General features: G+C 45.3%; 1 pseudogene across 1 annotated transcript; it reads right to left on the bottom strand.

Annotated features, from left to right (window-relative positions):
* Positions 1–5,907: 5,907 nt before the first annotated feature.
* Positions 5,908–7,161, bottom strand: LOC307109848 (beta-1,4-galactosyltransferase 7-like; annotated as a pseudogene). The gene is made up of 2 exons: positions 7,103–7,161; positions 5,908–7,026 (listed from the first exon to the last, which is right to left on the bottom strand). The product of its transcript is annotated as a beta-1,4-galactosyltransferase 7-like (transcript).
* Between the last annotated feature and the right edge of the window lie 2,574 nt (positions 7,162–9,735).

Raw genomic sequence — 9,735 nt, 5'->3', positions numbered from 1 at the left:
CTGCACTGAAAGGTGGTGGGTTCGATTCCTGGTCAGGGCACATATCTAGGTTGGGGGTTTGATCCCCAGTGGGGGCACAAACGGGAGGCAACAGTGTTTCTCTCTCCCTTCCCCTCTCTCTAAAGTCAATAAACGTGTGCTCAGGTGAGGATTAAAATCCAACTCCTCTGACACAGAAACTCCCTTTCTAGGAATATGTTCAACCAGACTATCCCACATGTGTGAAAAGACAACTGAACGAAGTTATTCATTGTAGCATGGTTTGAAATACCATCTGAATGTCCATTAGTAGGAAATGAATTAAATACATTTTGGTACAGCCTTAAGGTAGAAAACTATGCAAAGAATGTATAATATGGAATAATCTCTAAAATATATTAAGTGGTAAAAAGTAAGACGCAGAACAATGTATGCTACTACTGGGGTAAAAAAAAAAAAAGGTGCATATAGATGTATATACACACAAATGTGCTTGTATATATAAAGATGATTTCCGAAAGGGTGGGTGCCAAAAAGATGATCTAGGTCTAGGAAATGGTTGCCTCTGTGGAGGACAGAACTCAGTCACCTGTGAAAGGAAGGGTTATTTTTCACTGCATTTTCTTTGGTGCTATTTGTTTTCCCTTGTGAATAAACTGCCTTTTCAAAATAAACCAATTTTTTTTTTTTAGGTTTTTTAAAAAAAGACATTATGACAGCCAACGGTCATGTAGTACTTTTCACTTTATAAATGTGCACTCACGTACATGCATTTCTTTGATCTTCCAACAGTTTCCAGGAAAGCCTTATTTACCCCTTTCTGAGGAGTCATTGTACAGACATGAAATACTCTGTCAGAGATCTCCATCTGGAATGGACTCTCTGGAGTGTCAGAGCTGCTGCAGTGGCGTTTTTATTATCATCGGTGAGAGGCAGAGGCCTGGGCAGGGCAGGCTCCAGTGTTTAGCTATCTCAGCACTCAGACTTCCTGCAGTAATTAAGCAACCCAAACCTGATGGCAGGACTTTGTAAGCAGTTTCAGTAATGGGATGCAGGGAGAATAGAGCCACGGCTAACAAACGGGGTGGGAGGAAAGATGGGTGACTATGGTATTTGATGAGATTTGGTGATGAAGAAAAAGTGAGAGGCACACAGTAATGAGGGTGGGTGTTGGGGCTATTGGGAGAAAGGCAAACTCAGAGAGGTTGTGTAGACAGGCAGTAATGGAATGAGCCTGGGTCTTTGCTGACCACGGTCTATCTTAGCTCTGCCGTGGAAGGGTTATGTGTTCCTAGGCAAGTTACTTTTTGGTTATTTTTTAATGTATGTATTGCACAGCATTTTAATACAATGCTTGATGAAAAAAATTTGCAAGGACTAGAAATAACATAAAAGTCCCACTCGATTTCACTCCTCTTGAAACCATTGTAATTAGCTAGCTATTAATAACTAGAGGCCTGATTCACTAGATTTGTGCACTGGGCAGGGGGGTGTCCCTCAGCCTGGCTTGTGCCCTCTTGCAGTTCAGGACCCCTTGGGGGATGTCCGCCTGCTGGCTTAGGCCCACTCCCTGCAGGGAGCTAAGCTGGCAGGCAGACATCCCCCGAGGGGTCCTTAGCCCTGCTGCGGAGGTGGGAGAGGCTCCTGCCACTGCTGCTGCATTCGCCAGCCGCTGCGCTGCGCTCGCTCGCCAGCCTTGAGCCTGGCTCAGGTCTTTTGGCTGAGCAGTGCTCCCCCTGTGGGAGCGCACTGACCACCAGGGGGCAGCTCCTACATTGAGTGTCTGCCCCCTGGTGGTCAGTGCACATCATAGTGACCAGTCATTCAGCTGTTTGGTCAATTTGCATATTAGCTTTTTATTATATAGGATAAGAAAGGAGCAAAGGGAAGAAGGCCAGACATTATAGGAATGTCATTTAAGCAGCTTCACCAGAGGAAAACTACCATATAAGATGGCTGTGTGTTCTTCTGAGATGTTTTATTATGTACAATTATGTCTAATGTACCATATACATGTAATATATGTACATAAAGGTACATTATATGTATTTCATAAAGTAGCATATATAAATATTTGCATATCAATACAAGTTTAGAATATTTATATTTGGAAACATAACTGTTTACAGAAATGAGATAATTCTATATATGTATATATATATGTATGTGGATTTGTTTTCAGTTTAAAATATGTCTTGGAGTTCTTTATATGTCAGTACATATTGACCTACTTTATTTTATTTTTAAATATATTTTTATTGATTTCAGAGAGGAAAGGAGAAGGAGAGAGAGATAGAGACATCAATGATGAGAGAGAATCACTGATCAGCTGCTTCCTACTGGGGATCGAGCCTGCAACTTGGGCATGTGCCCTGATGGGAATCGAACCGTGACCTCTTGGTTCATAGGTCGATGCTCAACCACTAAGGCATGCCAACTGGGCCTACTTTATTTTATACAGCTGCTGCATTATATTCCATAGTATGTATTTAGCATAGATTATTTAACCACCCTACTGCTGATGAATTGTAAGACTTCTTACAATTTTTTGCTATTATGGACAATTCGGCAATGAATAATTGCCTTATAAATGCTTCTTTGTGCAAATAGTCCTCATGTTTTCTTATACTAGATATTTAGGTACCTAGAAATTGGATTGCTGGGATAAAGAGTATTCACAATTAAAATTTTGATAGCTACTACTTAACTTTCCTTCCAAAAGGATGTACCAGTTTAGATTCCCACCACCAATATACCGGAGCACCCTTTTCTCTATACAATGACTCTGGATATTATCAAACTTAAATTTTTGTCAATTTGATTGGTGAAAAATATCTTATTATTGTCTTATTTTTCCTATCCTTCATTACTAGCCAGCATCAATTATTAGCCACTTTTCATATGGTAATTGTAATTTGTTGTTCTTTTTCTCTGTAAATTGTTCCCATCTGCAACAGATATTTTTATTATTTTGCTGGTATCCATCCCACTCCCCATGTGCCATTGTAAATCGGAAATCCCATCTGGGTGGGATAGACCCTACTCCCAGCTCTAGTGAGTGCCATAATCCAATCAGTATAACCTCACCCAGGCTTTCCAGTGGATGTGGTTGTAAACCAATCAAACAAGAAGGAGCATTCCTCAGGCATAGTAAGCACAGTGCCTAGAGCACTAAGTCTTTTTAAGGGCACATGAAAATGCCTTAATTTTTAAATAAAATCAAAAGGAAAACAATGAACTTTTAGATTAAAGAAGATACTTTCATATCTATGGATTGAACTGTGTTCCCCCCAGATCCCTATGTTGACCTAATTCCCAATGTGACTATATTTGAGGCTGGGGCTTTAAGGTTAAATGAGGTTTTAAGGCAATTAAGTTGAAATGAGGTTTTAAGAGTGGAGTTTTGCCCTTCGGTGTGGCTTGAACCAAGAGGTCCCAGGTTCGATTCAGTCAGGGCACAAGCCCGGGTTGGGGGCTAGGCCCCCAGTACAGGGGTGGGGGCGGGCATTTGGAAAGCAACCGATCAATGATTCTCTCTCTCATCGATGTTTCTTTCTATCACTCTCTCATCCTCTCTCTCTGAAGATAAATAAAAACATTAAAAAAATTGAAAAGAGAGAAAAAAATAAAATATTTATATATATATATAAAAAAAAGAGTGGAGCCTTAATCCCATATGATGGTGTTGACAAGGAGAAAGTCTGAGAAGTCCTAAATTAAATTACAGCCGTTAACAACTGCAGGCCAGCTGACAAAAGACTGCTAGAATTCCTTTATGTCTGTTAGAATTTCAGATTAAATTCCAGATGGCTATTTCTGAGATTATCCAAAAGAGAGAATAGCCAGGTGCCATCGGACCCCTGGAGCCTCCGTTCCTTGTTTACACACAAATTTTCCAACCTGTTGCCTATAGACAATCCACAGGAACAAACATCTTTTCCTTCTTATTTGGACTCTGCACCTATCCCAGAACTATTCAGATTCACCTTCTCCCACCCCCCTTATCTATAGCTAATGTAAATTCTTTCCGAGTGGTTTACCTCTTTCTCCCCCCTGCTTGATGTATAGAAAATGCTCTCGCCCAGCTGGCGTGGCTCAGTGGTTGAGCATCCACCTATGAACCAGGAAGGAGGTCACAGTTCAATTCCCAGTCATGCCCGGGTTGCAGGCTCGATCCCTAATGTGGGGCCTGCAGGAGGCAGCTGATCAATGATTCTCTTTCATCATTGATGTTTCTATCTCTCTCTCCCTCTCTTCCTCTCTGAAATCAATAAAAATATATTTTTAAAAATGCTCCCAACTCCAGGCTGGCAGACATGTTTGCCTTTTCCACTCAGCATTGTGCCAGGACCTGGTAGTCTTTTTCTTGCACCAATGACCTAATAAACCCTTTTTTTCCAAAAAGATTTTTCAGCTCTGGAAGTTAAATTTTTGTTTCACAGAGTCCTCACAAGGGGAGGAAGAAATACAAAAGAGTTTCTCTCCATGTCCACATATAAGAAAGGCCACATGAGGACACAGCTAGCATATGGCCAACTACAAACCAGGAAGAGAGGCCTCACCAGACACCAACCCTTAATGCACCTTGACTTCCAGCCTCTAGAACTGTGAGAAAATAAATGTTTGTTGTTTAAACAGCTCTGTGGTATTTTGTTATGGCTTCCTGAACAAACACGCAATATATAGTATTAATATATTCATCTTTATCACCAGGGCAGCCATAAAATATAATTTCATTTAAATGTTTTATTTTTATGAAGGAAGTGTCTAGGGCCAGTGGAAGTCATAATGTGACCCTTTAATCAGGCCCTGGCATTCTCTAGATCCAGGCCTTTAGAATAATGGGAGGGAAAGAAGACTGCTCCAGATGGTTAGATGTGCTAATATGAGGCCTGGAATGGCTGCAGCTACTTTTATTATTAAAAAGGAAGCAGACAGACACACTGAAAAGAACAGAATTAAGATCACAGACAACTGCAATCAGAACATGCTGACTTCATTTTTTATTTACTATTGAGAGAGAGAGAGAGAGAAACTTTGATTTTTCTTTTTTATACATTTATTGGTTGTTGTCCAGACCAAGGATGAAACCTGCAACCTTGGCATATGAGGACAATGCTATAAACTACTGAACTACCCGGCCAGAGCTGACTTCGGTTTTAAAGGTTAAACAGTAAATTTATTTTTAAGAGAGTAGTCTTTTATTCCACTCCTCTCCATATACCCCAGATGTCTTCCAAATGGCAACTGCCCTCAACTCTTCTTGATGCCTCCTCAGTATTTATTTATTTTTCCCCAGTTGCTATCTTTTAATAATTAACCAATTTTACTTAAGAATCCAGACTTCTAGTTTCTTTCTTTTTCTTTTTTAAAAAAATATATTTTATTGATTTTTTACAGAGAGGAAGGGAGAGAGATAGAGAGCTAGAAACATCGACCAGCTGCCTCCTGCACACCCCCCTACCGGGGATGTGCCCGCAACCAAGGTACATGCCCTTGACCGGAATCGAACCTGGGACCTTTCAGTCCGCAGGCCGACGCTCTATCCACTGAGCCAAACCGGTTTTGGCAAGACTTCTAGTTTCTTTTAAAAAATCAGAAGATCTGGCAACACAGGCCCACATTCCTACATGGTGACAACCAGCTAGAGCTGCTCTCAGTTGTTCCCTTTCTGTGGGGTTTGCTCTCTGGTTTCTGCACTTTAAGCCTCCCCAATGGCCCTAGCCACTCATATCAGCAGCATGGCCTCTAAACCATATCTCTGCATGAGGCGGTCCTGGGGGAAGGAACAAAAGCCTGCAGGTCTCAGCGTGCAAAGGAGGGCAGAGCAGGGCCAGCAGAGGCAGGGCGGAGAGTCCCAGTTGGGAGCCACATCCCAGCCTCTCTCCATCACTGTTTTATACTAGCAGCATCCCAGGCACCCTGTGTGTCCTGTCCTGGCTCAAGCCTCCCTCTGGCGGCCAGGCTGCTGCAAACACGTAGCCTGCTGTCCACTGCTTCAGACTACTCCCCATCCTATTGGCGCTGGGCCCAGGGCCTGAGGCTTTGTCCAGGGCCTGAGTAGCAGTGTGGCCTGTAGGTACAAGCCTCCTTACTGTCCAGCCAACTCAGCCAAGTGTGCACCAGGGGGTAGCAGCCTTGTCACAGTCCAACATGATGTTGAGAACAGTGCACGGGGGCCCCACCCACAGACAGGGCTGTACGAGCATCCACACGGTACTTCACAGTGTTCAGACCTCCCTCCCGGTCCACCTTGAATTGTTCCTGTTTTTGAGCTGCAATGCGCTTCTGGTCCCTCTTCCGCCAGGCTGGGTCATGCAGGTGGCGACATGTCTTGTATCCAGTTGTGATTCCCGAGGGGGCGGAATAGCTGGAGCCCAGCTCCTTTGATGCGCCGGTAGAATTCATCGTCCTCAGGGCCCCAGCAAAGGACGTCCCGTTGCACAGCTGGTAATGCTGCTTGGAGAGCAGCAGGATGCCGCCGACATAGGTCTGGTAGTGGTAGAGCGGGTGGAGCTCTGGGGAGGCCACATGGAAGGGCCCGGCCTCAGGGAAGCCGTAGTCCAGCTCCTCGTGGAGAGGGAGCAGGTCCACGTCGTGCATGGCGATGTAGTCTGTGCTGTTGCTGCTCTCCAGGAAGCCCGCATTGATGGGTGCCGCCCGGTTGAACCTGTACAGGGCGGCCAAGGCTGAAATGATCCACCTGGCTGAGCACGTAGATGTGGTGTGGGACCTTCTTCCTGCTCAGGAAGCGATGCATGTGGGGCACAAAGACCAGGAGCTCCTCAAAGCGTTCTCGGAAGGGCACCAGCACTGCCAGGCGGTGGGGGGCCCCGTGACGGATCTTCTTCCCAGTGCTCAGGGGGCGGCTCTGGGGGACAGGCCTGGGCTGGACCCGGGGTCTCCTGCCCTTGTCCCCTGGCTGCCCAGGCCATGCCACCGGAGCAGCTGAGCTGCAGCCAGAGCAGGGAGAGGAAGCCCAGTAAGAGACAGGCACCGAAGAGGTGGAAGACGGAGCATTTCCGGGGAAGGCTGCTGGGAAGCAGCCTGGACCTACTGCCTCTCTTCTGTGCTCAGGTCTCATTGGTCCTGGGCCGGCTCAGACCTCTTCAAGCTCATGGACGATCCTCTTCTGCCGTCCTCCCAGGGCAGCTGCGCCGCTTTCCTCCGGGAGGGGAACATCGTGGGGGGAGGCGGCTGTGCATGGGGCTCGAGCCCCCAGCTGGGCGGCCCGGCCTCCTCGGCCTGCGCGGCACCTCCCAGTATTTACTTTTTATATGCCTAAAACATATCTTTATATTTGCTGTGCTCTTTTTAAAAACATTTACTTTATTTATTTATTTTTTTTAAAGAAAGGCAGACTGCCACACGCAGTGCCTCATTTGGATGTATCTGGAGTCTTGGAAGCTTGACTACCCGATGTTCTCCTAAAAACGGGCCTTGAGAGCTTGTTTGGAGGTGCTAGCAGGGAGCACAGCTACTCCTATACCCTTGACCGAAGACCAGTCCTCTCCTCTGGGTGGAGGGGAGTAGGCCGTCCTTTTCAACCAAGTGCCCAGCTTTGGGGAGGAATTCCCCAGAGGAACTGACACATGTAAAATACTTAGTGTTCAATAAATGGTAGCCTTAATGTTAGAAATCATCAATACCACATGGATCGGTGAGGGAGGAAGGAGACACCTGCCTAGCCAGCCAGATCAGCTGAATCAACTCTGCCGATCAACGGGGTGACAGATCACCCTCATATTCTGTGCTCTTTTATTCTAATAGTAACAACCACAGGAACTGACACATGTAAAATGCTTAGTGTTCAATAAATGGTAGCCTTAATGTTAGAAATCATCAATACAACTAGACAGGAAAACATTATTCTTATTCTCATGACGAGGAAACAGAGACTAACACAAGAGAGGATGTTACTTTCAAGAGATTTCACACCGTGAGAGCTAGGATTCAAATGCAGAGCCAGCCCAGACAGTGTGGCTCAATACCCAGGAACCCAGAAGTCACCGGTTCAATTCCCAGTCAGGGAACATGCCTGGGCTGCAGGCTTGATCCCCACCAGCGGGTGTGCAGGAGGCAGCCGATCCATGATGTTCCTCTCTCATCAATGTTTCTATCTCTATATCCTTCTCTCTCTAAAAAATCAATAAAAATATTTTAAAAAAGAGGCTGAGAACTAAGACAAACTATGCTGGGGGGAAAGAGAAAAAAAAAAAGCAGAGCCAACGTCTTAACTACAATGATTCATTATCACCTGCAACCACCATTGTGAAAACCCCTGGGATGGATGTGGTACAATAGAACTTGCTGAGAGTGGAGGAGGTAAGGCATAGTCAGGGTGGGGACCTGGTCTTTTTTTTTTTTCATATTTAAAAAAAATATAAGTTTATTGATTTCAGAGAGGAAGGGAGAGGGAGGGGACCTGGTCTTAATGGGAAGCCTGGAAATAGGATTGCAGTATAAATTACAGACACCCAGTTACATTTGAATTGCAGATAACACATGAATGATTTTTTAGTATTGCATATGCCAACTAAAAAGTTACTTATTGGAAATCCATATCTAAATGGAGGTTCTGCACTTTTATTTGCTAAACCAAGTACCTAGGAACCCAGGGCATGATTCCAGCAGGGAGTTTAGCTCTGGCGAGGCACAGGGAATTAGTGAGGGCCTGTGGCAAATCCCAGCCTTGTCACTAGGCGGCAGTAGAGGACTGAGCAGGACAAGGGGTGGGGCTGTGGGTGGGTAGAGAGCAGGTGTGGGAAAGGGCTTTGTTATGGAGAGAATCTCAAAGCAGAAAAGAAAGAACTGGCAGTTCACAGAAAAAGCAGTTTATACATGACTAATAAACACAAAGAGAAACACAACCGCTTTCATAATTAAATGAAGAAATTTAAAATTAGATATTTTCCGCCTCTCAGGTTGGCAAAAATAAAAAGATTAAAAATACTAACTATTATGGGGGTAGGGGGAGGTAAAGAGAACAAGTGGCGGGGGGGGGGAATGGGGGGGTGATATATGGTGATGGAAGGAGCCTTGACTAGGTGTTGAAACAGGCTAGTAAGCCAGGACAAGTGGAATAGGAAAACTGAGGCAGATAGTTAAACGGCCAATTAGTTTACAGCCATCTAATAAATTGCAAAACCCTATCTTCTCTAACCAAGGACCTAAAAGTATTATCTAGCCGGTGTAGTTCAGTGGTTGAGCGTCAACTTATGAATCAGGAGGTCACGGTTCGATTCCTGGTCAGGGTATGTGCCTGAGTTGTGGGCTCGATCCCCAGTGTGGGGCGTTTTGCTGCTTTTCTGGGCCTGGAGCTGAACTACAACTGAGGCCTAGATGTTACCTCTAGGGAGGAAATGTCAGGGTGGTCCAAACCCCATGATCAGTGATGTGCTAGGGGAGGAAAGGTCACCCCCAGGTCCCACACTACAATTGTCATTTGCTGGGCACCTAGGGTTTTCCACCCTGGTGGCCTTCTATACCTGGCTCCTCCTCCTTGCTCTGCTCATGTGTATCTCACTGTCCACCACACCCTGAGACCTCCCCTAAGATTTTCACCTGCAGGAGAGAAATACCCTCAATGCAAAGGACTCAGAGCTCTCCTCCAGAGGAGCGCCCCCTCATCATTCCTCTCTGGCCCCTTCTTCCCTTCAAGGGACTTCAGGAGAGTTGCAACCAGGGAATCAATTGGCAGCGGCAGGTCCTCCCGGTCTAACCCCCTGAAGCTCTCCAATGCCCTCTTTACTCTGA

This window comes from Cnephaeus nilssonii, assembly GCF_951640355.1.
Source record: "Cnephaeus nilssonii genome assembly, chromosome: 13".
Taxonomy (NCBI): Eukaryota; Metazoa; Chordata; class Mammalia; order Chiroptera; family Vespertilionidae; genus Cnephaeus; species Cnephaeus nilssonii.
Note: the sequence above shows the minus strand (reverse complement) of the source record. Positions and strands in the feature narration are given on the sequence as shown.